Raw genomic sequence first — 13,119 nt, forward strand, 5'->3', positions numbered from 1 at the left:
TTTCTTCCTCCACCCTCGTTCTCTGTGCAGAAGATCTAGTGGCCCTAGGAAGGTCAGCTGATGTCCCTGAAGCATCTATAACCATGTCCCATGTCAATCCTTCATACCCTTCGACTCATCATCATCAACTAACCGCTCCATAGCGTTGTCCATATTTTTTGATCTAATGGGGTCTCTCTTATCAAACATGTCTTTCAACAATCGATTACACTTGACATAGACTAGGTCATTAAACCTCTTTGATTCAAGCTTGTTCCTTCTCTTTGTATGAATCTAATAAAATCAAATGAAACTAATTAAAGTCTATGGTTCATGTATTATTAATACAATTATACATATTACCTTTACGACCTTACCCCTTCAAAAGCACTCCAATTGCGCTGACAACCGGATGAGGAAGTGGTTAGGTTCAAGATCTGAATGATCAACATTTGTAAATTTGGAGAACTAAACCCATGTTGGCTCTACCAATTGGCTGCAAAGATATAGAATAAAATCATAAATAAATAATAGAATTATAAAAATGAAACTTGATTACGTGAACTTGATGAGCTTAAGAATATTATTACTACTTGGATCAATTTTGGCCCTTTACCTCATTGCCATTGGACTCCCAAAAGACTTTAATGAGCACTTGTAATTTATCAGCTCATCAGCGCATATAATATCTTGGATATCAGGATCAAGGACTAGCACATTTACAGACTTATTAAATCCAATCATAATTGTATCATTTGTGTGTATATCTTTGTTAACATAAAACAAAGCTGGGTTCAAATAATAACCAGCTGCATGCAATGGCCGATGTAGCTGCGTATCTCACTTCTCATCAATAATCTCCCAAACAGGGTTATAACAGTTCTCATCATCATCAAAATTTTGAGCTCTCTTTCTTGCATTTCTCCATGGCCTCATATATATAGCCCATATAAGGCTTGTCACTATCAACCATGCGAAGGACTTTGACAAGAGGAAAAAATACCTTAAGAGCGGCCCTTCACCTCTTGCCAAAAAGCCTTAGAAAGGATAATATCTGTCACTTTTTTCCCAACTTGATCCTTGGACCACTTGCATGCTCTCTAGTCATTCGAGGTAAACATTTGCCTTAACTGCACTCTCCTCGAATGTATGTTATCTAGGCATAAGTACCAGGTCGCAAATCTTGTGACCCCAGGCTTCACAATCTCTTTCTTCCTTGTAAATCTACGCATCATGCTGAGGGTGGGATGGTGGCCATAAATGAAATTTGTAATTGACTTTGCCTTCTTCACTGCACTTGATATCTCGGTTAAACCGCTAAGAGCCTCAAGCATGAGGTCTATATAATGTGCTGCACATATTGTCTAAAAGATTTTAGGATAAGCTATGCGTAACAAATTAGCTGCAACAACATTAGGAGCAACATTGTCTTGACAACCTGTACAACATGATGCTCCCCAACCTCCTTCATTCCCTTCTCTAAAACTTGGAATATGTAATGAGCATCATGGATATGATCAGAGGCATCAATAGACCTCAAAAAAACAGTCCCTAAAGGACAATTCATAAGCAAATTCATCTGACTTCTTCTCTTCTTATCACTCCAAGCATCAGTCATAATAGATACCCCATATTGAGCCCATGCATCTTTCTTAACTTCTACAGCTTCCTTCGTGACACTCACCGCCTTTTTCAAAAGAGGCTCTGAAAGCTGGGGTTGGGGGTTTCATCCCAGGCCCAAATTGGCCAATTGTCTCTACCGCGGCATAGAAGTTGCTTAAGCGAGCGGTATTGAAAGCAATGCTCGCCTCATAAAATCATGTAGCAAGATAATAAGTACCTCTCTCTCACTCTTCCTTTGTCATTCTATTTTCAATGGTGGTTTGCTTCTTTGTTTTCTCTCCTGCAACCTCAAGGTCAGACCAACGCTAAAAACTATCCATAGGGCCCATAACCCGAGGCTTCTTACTCCCAGAACCAGAACCAGAAAAAATTACGATTCCCTTTCCCTTTCCACTAAATGATTGTTCAACTTCTACCTCTTGACATTCCTCCCCAATCCCATCCTCATCACTATCATCATCATCATCATAATTGACCCAAGCCTCAGACCTAATCTCTGCTATGGAGGCAAATCTCTCATTTTTTTTCATTTTTACCATATTAAAAAAATTGGTTATTTCTTCTTTAACAACATCAGCAGTCTTTTTACATAGGGCAACATCCCCCCTGATACTAGCAAGATGTTTCTTGAACCAGTTTATGCCCCCTTTTGTATCCTTCTCAAAAAAATTGCATCTTATACAATTTTTATCATTAGGATCTAGGTTGTAGCCATATTCCCAACCGGGATTGCCACTCCTATGAGATCCCAAAGAAGACATCTCATAATAATGCAATTTATACAAAAAAATCACTTACTTTGAGTTTGATTGCTCAATCTTCAAACTTCCACCTCAAAGATGCTTCTAAGGACTCAAAATCTTCTAAAAAACCCCCCCATTGATTTATAAAACATCAAAAATTAAGTCTAATATCAATGGGTGATGTTTTGATCAATTTCTCATAACTTTGAGGAACCCTTCGATCTCAAAGAAATCACGAAAAACTAGTTTTTTGGGGGCTTTCTCTCTCTTAAATGAGCTCCAATGTTTTAGGTTTCAAATGGACCTAAAACCCATAAAAAAAAATGGACAAAAAATACCCCCACCGAAAGCAATTTCCGCCTCTGGGTGGGGCGCTGGACCTGGGCTCCGCCCAAGTCTAGGGCCTACGCGGCCGCCTTGGCGGTTTCCTGGGCTCGTAGGCGGGCGCCCAAGGACCACCGCTTTTTTTGGGCACCTAGGCTTGGGTGATGTGCCCAGGCTCCCAGATCCGCCTAGGCGTTGGGTGGTTCGCTTTTTGGAACACTGAGCTGTACCATATCTTAATGTGACTTTTTTGGAAATGCGATTTTTTTTGGATTTTGTTGGATATTTCTATGTTTTGGGAATGCGAAATTTTGAAATATATTATTGCAATAAATTTTAAGGTCCAAATGAAGTTCTTACAAAGATCTTTGGGGTAATTCTAAGCTAGTTAGACAATCGAAAAATTGAGCATAAAACATCGAAAATATTGAATAATTAGAGATCTCTTTCTTTTCATTTGCATGCCATTTTTTTTACAGCATCATTTTGTATTGGTATTTGGTCTCGTTGGACACTTAGAGTCCATAAGCATGATTGTTTGAAATATGGACTACTGAGTATGCTGCATGGACACTAAAGGACAAGTACATCATGTACTTGTTTTGTTTCTTCTTCTTTTTTTCACTTTTTTAATTATTTAAGCAAAAGTTTTAGTGATTTGAAAGTGTCAACATTCACACACAAATTTGCATAAAAAAGGTGGTTAGATACGCATAGGCATATATGTGCGTTTAGAAAGCACATATAGTCATATATGTGCATGTTTCAAACCTCTGGGCACCTGAGGTTCTGGGTAGCTCGCTTGGGTGCTGGGCACTCGAGACAACCCCCCCCCCCCCCCGCCCTGCGGAGCGCCTAGGGACCGCCCAGTGTTTTTGTAAACCTTGCTTATGAAGCAATGGCTTCTTAAGCTTATAAGGATTGGGCCCTTCAACTCTGGTCCAAAATTGCTTCCAATATTGTATAAAAGCTACTTAAGTGAGATGCATTAAGGGCAATACCTGCCTGATAAACAACCGATGAATATAGTAAACTTCTGTCTTGAACCTATTTTTGATCGTAACTTGCTTTTTCTATTTCTCAACTGCATCGTTGGGATTGGGGGGCAAAGGCATCCATTGGCTCCTTCATACAAGGCTTCTTCATCTACAAGCCTCTCATTGAACTTTGAGAGGAACCCACTTTTATTTCCCCTCCGTCATCATTATCATCACTCCCATTGTCACCATAGATATTCACCCCTTCCCTCAACTCTACGATACTCTCCTCTTTTGCTTCCTTCTTCCCTTTTTCGGCATCCATATTCTCAAGAATCTCCTTCCTAACTTCTCTTAGGACCTCCTTACATGGGGCAATATCCCCCTTAGTACTAATGAAGTGTTATTTAAATTAATTACAACAAAAATTGCAATGGATTTTGTTGTCATTTTGTCTCGAGCAAAAACCATATTTCCATCCTGAATCTCCACTCCAATTAGAACCTGTTGTAGACTTTTGGAGAAATTAACAAATATCAAATGCAGAAATAAGAACGAACCTTGTGCGATCTTCGATCTGCAATGTTTTGGATTAGTATGAACCTTTAAATCACCTTAAAATAACCCTTATTACTTTTTTGTGTTCCACATTGCTTCATATAAAAGAGACAGTTTGAGATGATTCAAACTTGGAAAAATTCTTTGATAAAAAAAAATCCAAAATTTATGGTTGTTTTTCTAAATTTTTTGGGTTTCAATGCCTCTAAAATTATTTTAAGGTAATATTCAAAAGAAAAAAATTACTTAAGGGAGGTTGGAAACACACCTAAGCCTCTTTTCTTCCCTTATTAAGGAGGAATTTTTGTGGAAATGCTCGACATTTTCTACCGTTGGGCAAGGGCAAAACCTAGGCGGACGCATTGGGAGCCCGCTTAGGCGATGTCCAATCTGCTTGGGGCGGTGCCAAGGCCTCCCAGGGGCACCCCACCTTGATAGATTGGCTGTTTTCTCTTTCCTTGGTTGATAGCTTCAAGAGATTTACGTTGGGGGTTTGAGATTCAGTCAAGGAAAATAAGTAAAGTTCTTAGAAGTGATGGGGGATACAAGTACACCCTTAACTGTTTGGTAAGTCCAATGCGGATCAAGGGATAGGTTCCGCAAGAAACGATATCCTATGCTCAGCATCAAAATGGTATCGCAAAAGGAAGGAATTTTTCCCTAATTTACAAGGGAGTTCCATGATGGCAGAAACACATATCGTATTGACCTTTTGTTTGGGAGATGCTTTGTTGACTGTTATGTACATTTTTACTAGAATTCCTTCAAAACCTGTGCCTAAAACCTCTTATGAGTTGTGGACCAGTAGAAAACTTGGTCTATCACATCCCATATGACTAGTAATCTAGATTAAAGGTCCATGGAATGTCCTTTCATATGATATGTTACTTCAAAGGTATATCCTAATGATGTGAACTTCATTTTGTCGAAGTACTTAAGCACTGAGAGGTCGGTGGGATCTTAAATAGGGAATGGTGAAGCGATTCTTCTACTAAAGGGCTATAGTGTGAGTATTCCTATAGTCGTCAAGAATAGCGGGAATGAACCACCATTCATTCTCAAGCATCAAAGGAGTGCAAGTGACAGAGTTCCCCATAGACATTTTGAGATTGAAGGGGAATGCCTGACATGTATCTCCATTAATGAGGATGAATCAGGTCTATATCAGGAAAGCACTGCAATTCTTTGTTGTAGCCAATTGGATTGCCACAATGTCCCAAGAGATTAGTTCCATGGCTATGGTCGCTCTAGAATATTTTTTTACGCTTGGAGTGGGAGCGCTTTTCCGGTATAATAAGAAGCAGACGTGTTTGCTATTGACTTCCTTAGAGGCGAAGGACATTGCTTATTGTGTAGCATTTGCAAGAGGGCTGATGGCCTAGGAGGTTCTTGCAATGTTAGGGGTCGGATCAAGTGCTAGAGAGCCTGTTGCCGTGTGTTGTAACAACTCGACAACACTAGCTTCTATAAAGAATCCAAAGTATCACAATAAGTGAAAGCACTTGGAGATAAAAAATTATCTTGTGTGAAATGTCATTGAGAAGAAAGAGGTTTTCTTGACATAAATTCCCCTGCGTAGGGTGGTAATAGACTCTCTGTTGTGCATCAACACGCTCCAATTAGCATCCCACTTGATGCATTGCTTGCGACAAGACACACGAATGTGATTGAATTGAGACATGTTTGGTGAAATCTGATATAGTATCTTGTATTATTTATCATTTACATCATGTAGTTCGACTCATAGTGTGACATGAGTCACACGTGCCGTTATTACTCATATTGAGGTGCATACGATATTCCCTGCCTCTTGTTATACCGTCGATAATTGCCCGTCACCAAGTGACCTTGAGTGCCTTCATAGATCTGGTGACTAGGTTAAGAATTGGAGACTTGATTGTGCTACTTTAGCATGTCTTCCCTATTTGTTATTTGGGGTTCTCACCCCATAGGTAGAACCTCACCACGGTGACCATTCACCACCTAGTGGCTATTCACCATGGTGGAACAAAACTCCTATATAACTGGGCCCTACAGTGGTCAATTGACCTCGATATTTAGTAAGAAGTCACTGAGATCAAAATTAGGGGATTTGGAGGCATGAGTGGGCTTGTTTTCTTTGGAGTGTTAAATGCCCCGTCTCGGTAAAATTTCGAAGCGCAACGGTTCCGACTAGTATAATATTTTTGAGTCTCTGAGTTGCACACTCAAGGCCCGTACAATATATATATATATATAAATAAGGTTAGCCCACTAGCTAACAACTATAGTGTTAGCTCAACGACCCATATTGAATCTGGGCCGATCTGACGATCACAACCTCATTTTATAATATAATTTTAATATTTTTCTACAAATCCAAATCACATAAAATTTGAGGTGTCCATTCTTCTCTGCAAGGTGCACATAATAAAAATATTAAAAAATAATTAGCAAAATATAAATTGATCAAAATACCCTTGAAAGTTTTTGGGGATATTGGTCAATTTATTTTTTGCGAATTGCTTTTTTGATGTTTTTATTTGATTTTTCTATTTTTAAAGAATAGACGCTCATAATTTCAAGTGATTTGGATTCGTAGAAAAAAAATTAAAATTCAAGTATAAAATGTAATTGGATTGTCCTAGATTCAATATGGGCCGTCGGGCTTGCGCTGTAGTGTTATAATGACCCTTTTCTTTGTAATTCCAACATATTCTTAGGTCTTTCTTTTTGTTTTTGGATTTTTTATATTTAAAATTTTTATTTTTCTTACGGAATTATTTGACTTTATGTTTATGATCTTTTTTATGATCTCTAATCAGTAATTTCACCCGTAAGACATCGATTGGGCATGAAATGCAGGAATAAATTTACTTTGATCGGATCAATGGATGATACAAGAAATGATCCAATTAAATGTGTATTGATCAATGGATGATATAAGAAAGGTCTTGAACATTCCCGCACAAAATAGAGTACCAAATATGTGTATTTTTTCCTTATCTCTCTTGATTTTCTCTAATTGCTCATTCTTTCTTTAAATATCAAAAGTTACATACTCAATGGAGATGGAACATTAGAGAGAGAGAAATTCCGTCAAGCCCAATGCCATAGTCTGTCTCTCCTATCCGTTCTTCTCTGCATCTTGTGCTTGTTGTATATTTCCAACAAGAGAGGTAAACGAGACAATGTCCAGAAACAGGAGAGAGTTTTTCTCATATTGTTGAGAGAGAGGGAGAGAGTAAAATAGCCCCTTTCTTAATGCCCCCATAATTAAAGAATTATAAAAAGCTTTCACCCCACTTGGGTAAGGGAGAGAAAAAGATGAGTAATAAAATAACAAATATTAAAGAGGAAATGCCACATCAAAAGAAGAATAGATGGAAGACCATTAAAGCTATTAAACCACATGAGAATAAAGACAAAGAAGTAATGTATTACATAAAGTAGAGGGGAAAACATGGCCCACATGATAAGAGGTTAAAAGGGGGGAGCTCCATTTAACGAAGGTAGGAAATCACAGTGAAAGAAAAGAATGAGTGCACCAAGTGAGAGAGAAAAAGATTTATGGTCCATAAATTATCATCATAACCTTTTCCCGACTATTTGAGGTTGGCTATACGAATCTTGGTTTGCTATTCTGTTCTATCAAGGATCATACCCTTAATGAGGCCATAAGTCCCCATATCTTTTCTCACTACTTCCAACCATGCCCTTTTAGACCTACCCCTTGTCGTGTTTTAGCCTTCCACTTGAACCGACTTGCACCTCCTAACAGGTGTTGTGCTGGGTCTATGCTGTACATGGCTAGCCCACAAGTCTACTCTCTCTTTCATCTTATTGCCTGTTGGAGCCACACGTAAGTTCTCCCTAATCGTCATCATCATAGCCTTTTCCTAATTAATTGGGGTCAGCTGCACGAATCATGTCCGCGAGTCTGCTCTATTAAAGGCCATACACTCAGTGAGGCCATAAATCCCCATATATTTTTGGATTACTTCCAACCACATTATTTTCGGACTACCTCTTGCCCTTTTTAGTCCTTCCACATGAGCTAGCTCACACCTCTTAACAGGTATTGTACTTGGTCAGTGCCACACTAGCCAGCCCATTTAGGTTCTCCCTAATCTATTTATCTTGAATTCTATCCCTTCCTGTCTTGCCAATTATCCATCTCAACATCCTCATCTCAGCTACATTCATCCTATGGATATGTTGTTTCTTGACCGCCAAACATTTTGTCCCATAAAGCAAAGCTGGTATCACAACTGTTCTATAGAACTATGCGGTGATCACATAAAACTCCGGTTACATATCTCCACTTTGCCCACCTAATTCTAATTTTATGTGCGGCATCTTCCTCTGAAAAAGGAATCCTATAAGATTAGGATAGTTATTTTCTGGATAGCATATTTTGAGAGAATCTTGTTTGAATTGAAAATATGAATCTAGATCTTGGATTTGGATGGATTTCTAGGTTGAAAAGATAACTATCCAGAGTAGGGAATCTTGAAAGGGGGCGTCTCTATATTAGAGAGTTTAGAAAGAGAGGAGATTCTTTTTTATAGAGATCACTTACCAGCCAAAGTGGTACACCCGTCTCTAGGTCCCTCTTTCTACCGCCCCATCAAACCATCTTTTTCCCACTTTTCTCTATAGGGAAAAAGAAATTTAACCATACAATTTTGCAAGAACTCTCGGGCCATCTCCATTGAGGGCCGTGACTTGCTTTGTGAGGTAACCCTGTTGGTTATTGTAATCAAGGAGGTTGACCGGAGGTTGCGAGCATCAAACTCTCGACCCTTAAAAAGGAGTAGCCACAAGAGCAAAAAGTAAGAGGAGGTCCACAAAAGGGCGATCGGACTTCCAAAGGTATGTAATTTTATCTGATTCTCATTTTTTTTTTAATCTTTTTGTGTTTCTGCTGCGTTGGGACTTGCCCACAGTTTCCAACCAACATGGGGTAATAATACAAGTGGTAAGGCCTTAAAAGGCCGCAAGACCCAAAAGACAAGCCAACCAGCTCATTCCTCCTACAAACTCAAAAGTATTTTATGCTAGGTTGCAGATTATGTTTGCCTGCAAAAGATTAATGGCTGCAAAATCACATCCCCTGTTCCAAGGGGGAATCTGTCTCCTTCTGGTAAACCAATCTAACATCTTCTCTGTGATTCCTAGATTTCTTGGTGCATATATTGTTAAAGGAAGCCACAATAGTCCAATTTCCCATAGATGGGTGCCAAAAACCTTCTCTTTGGCACCCATCCTAAATATTGATGACCTTTAGTTATGCATTTGCCATCTCAATATAACATGTTAATCATTTCCAGTCCCTCCTAGAAGTGAGGCTGGAGTTGTAAACAAAATGGTGCAAAAGAAGACTGGTCTGGGAACAATATCTCATGTATTTGTTAAATGGTTGTATGTTGATTTTGCTTTTGGAAATTACCATGAACTATTATTATTCTTAGATTTTCTAATGCCAAATTTATTACAATTGGATTACAGCTTTCAGTTTATTAGGGCAGAGTTTCAGAGTCACCTTTGACTTGGGTTGTTGTTACTTTAGTTTTTTCTTTTTCATTTGTGCAGTCAATGTGACAAAATAACTGCAGATGCTGTTTCACACCTTCTGTTCCAGTGCCATAGATTGGAGATATTGCGTTGTGGGTATGTACTCTTCAAAAATTCTTTGTTATGTTACTATTATCGTTGCTCCAGGTTTCAATTCATGAGTAGCAAAATCCTTTAAGGTCTGATATGAAACTGTTGGTAACTGTCAAGTATGGAAGGCTGTTATGGGCCTTGACAAATGACATTCTTGAATCCAGTTTCTGAGATTGAAATATCACATATTTATCTGCAAACACATTCACAGACATCTTGGTGGTGCGGATTGTTTCACTTTCTTTCATTTTCTTAATTTCTAATGGTAGGTTGTAGCTCATTCAATTAACTTAGTAAACCTTACTGTGAGAATTGCAGAGGCAGTCACAGAAGTGATTTTACAGCATGGAGATGCTTGAAGTTTTTAAAGCCAAGTTTGGAGGTTGTAGAGGAGGAATCATGGGAAGAACTGGATAGCAGTGTTCTAGCCAAAGGTGCCCAGTCTCTACGCTGGTTGATATGGGTATGAGCTTATCATTTCTTTCACATTAGATTCCATTTTTCATATCAGTCATCTGCAAGCATAGAAGATAGTCGTTCATTCCCCCTCATTAATCATTAGTTACCTATTATGATCTCATGGCAGATTGCCATATTATGACTGCTTGTTTATCCAAAGAAATTAAATAATATGTCAGATTCTTATGATTAATTGTATTTCCAATGGAATATGTAAATTCCGGTAACCATGAAGGCACCTGATCGTGATTCCATCAAGCTTAACTTTGACAGTTGCTCCCTAGGCAACCCTGGTCCAGCTAGAATAGGCGGTCTGTTCAGGAACCATGAAGGCACTATCCTTGCCTCCTTCTCTAAACCTATTGGTGACTTTGACTTCCACTCGGATGAGGCCCGGGCCCTCCTAAAAGGCCTCAAACTCTTCGATCGCAATTGGTCTTCAACCTTTGTAATCGAAGGTGACTCAAAGAATGTAATTGCTGGGCCTTTGGCACTGCTGCGTACCCTTGGTCCCTAGCGCTCAATTTTGAAGAAATCTCTTGCCTATGTTTGGGTCTCATTGTGTCATGGCGACATGTTTGGTGTGAATGCAACTCTCAGGCAGACTCCTTCGCTAAACGAGGAGCTACAAATTTAGGGGACTAAGTGATTTTTTGTAGCATTGGTCCTTCCGTGCTGCGAGTGGATCACCCCTCTTCTCTCTACCCGTTTGGTCTTTATACACCGTCCCTTTAGGGGAGCCTTATTTTTTGTTGTATATAGCTCCTGATCTCTTGGGTTGCAATTTTGTACTTTTTTCGTTCTTCAATACAAGGTAAACATTTAAAAGAAAAATATGTTAAGTTCTATAGGACAATTGTGAGACCAGCTTTGCTCAATGGAGCGGAATGTTGGGCGGTCAAAAACAATATACCCATAGAATGAGTGTAGTAGGGATGAAGATGTTGAGATGGATGAGTGGGAAGACAAGAAGGTATTGAATTCGAAATATATACATTGAGAAAATTTAGGTGTGACACCAATAATCGATAAGATGAGATAGAGTAGACTTAGGTTGTTTGGTCATGTGTGGTGCAGATCCAGTACAACACCTATTAGGAAGTTCAAGTTAGTTAAAGTGGAAAGCTCAAAAAGGGCAAGGGATAGGCCTAAAAGGATATGGTTAGAAGTAATGAGAAAAATATTGGGATTTATAGCCCTACAGAGGGTATGACACTTAATAGAGTAGAATGGTGTATCAAGATTCGTGTAGCCCCGACCCCAATTGGTTGGAAAAAGACTTTGACGATGATGATGATGATGATGATGGTCGTCATGTATTTAGGAAGGAGGCAGATTTGGCCAGTGCCTTTTCAATGATCCACCCAATGATGTGCTCATTGTTATTTTAATTTGTCATCCAAAAAGATGGGTGAAAATACCGATAATCTAGATCTCCTGCGATCACCATTATAATGTTGGATAGATTATTTAAACCTGTAGTTGACTAAGAATAAAGCTTGGAATTTTTCTCTGAGGTACCATGGCACAAGTGCTTTCAAAATCTAATTAAAGGCCTTGGATTGATGTGATGTGTAATGTGGTAGTTGTAAATGCAAGGGCCACTTCAACAATTCTTAAATCATGCTATTTGTGGTATTCAACTGGGTAGTTTGATCTATAGTTGCTAGTGTTTAGGTGGTTTTTGTACTCCTCTAAACATTATTGGTAAGGGACTGCTTCATTATTAAATTTTGTCAAATGGAATTTTTCAATTTGTAACTGACCAAATGTCAATTTGGTCAATTATCTGTTTGCTCTATCATCGTCATCATCATCATCATCATCCAAGCCTTATTCCAACTATTTAGAGTCAGCTATTATGAAAAGGTGTAGCAAAGTTTTATGTTGGCTGCCTTACCTAACACAACCACTTTCCTTTATCTGGGCTTGGGACTGAAATGACCAGCTTGGGACCTCTTTTATCCATTAATTTTAAAATTGGAATGACAATTAGTTTTTATGTGGTTTGATAGTGGTGGTTGTGATAGTGATGGTGTGATGGCAGCTGTATAGTGTGGCAGTGATGATGGTGGAGATGCAATGGTGGTGGTGGTTGTGTTGGGGTGTGTAGTAGTGGTGGTGGCGGTGTCCCCGGGTAAGCATTGGAGTGGTGGTAGTGGAGTGACAGTTGTGTTGGTGGTGGCGGCAGATGGATGGTGGTGGAGTGATGGTGGTGTTGTGGTTATGGTGGTGGCAGGTAGGCAGTGGTAGTGGAGGTATGATGATGGGGTGGTAGTGTGGTGGTGGCAATGGTGATGTTGGTGGTGGGCGGAGAGCATATGATGATGGGTTGGTAGTGTGGTGCTGGCAAAGGTGATGGTGGTGGTGGGTGGAGAGTGACAAAGTGAGGGAGAGAGAGAGCAAGAACCAAGTTGAATTTTGTTGCAAAACAAAAGTTGGTTTTGCAAAAAATTCAATTTGGGGTTTAATTGCAATTGGTAATCAATTCAAATTCGCAAATCATACATTCTTTGAGGCCAAATTGTTGGGAGAAATTTTCAAATAGGCCCAAATTGCAATTTGTCTACGAAATAAGATAGTGCCCAATTGTGTTTCATATACATGTTGTAGATATGTCATGAGAGATGAGTTTCTGTAACAAAAAGTCATCATATTATGGCATTGCAAATGCTACATGTGCAAATACGATGTGCATGTTCCCAATGTTATCGGAACTTGCCCGTACAATGCATATGTTACGAATTGAGATCCTTAAAGTTTTGGGCTCTCAATCCCACCTTTTGGGGATCTCCATACTGCCTTTT

At 39.1% G+C, this 13,119-nt stretch overlaps 1 long non-coding RNA gene across 2 annotated transcripts in view; it reads left to right on the forward strand.

The window, feature by feature from the left end:
* The window catches only part of LOC148779081 (uncharacterized), a 47,301-nt gene that overhangs the window by 25,682 nt on the left and 8,500 nt on the right, over nt 1-13,119 (forward strand). For both annotated transcript variants that reach the window (XR_016046923.1, XR_016046924.1), the window contains 2 exons: nt 9,779-9,856; nt 10,172-10,316. This is a non-coding gene — a long non-coding RNA (uncharacterized LOC148779081). The remainder of the gene's footprint in view (nt 1-9,778; nt 9,857-10,171; nt 10,317-13,119) is intronic.

This window comes from Amborella trichopoda, chromosome 13 (assembly GCF_054954075.1).
Source record: "Amborella trichopoda isolate Santa Cruz 75 chromosome 13, AtrichopodaSantaCruz75HAP2 v2.0, whole genome shotgun sequence".
Lineage (NCBI taxonomy): Eukaryota > Viridiplantae > Streptophyta > Magnoliopsida > Amborellales > Amborellaceae > Amborella > Amborella trichopoda.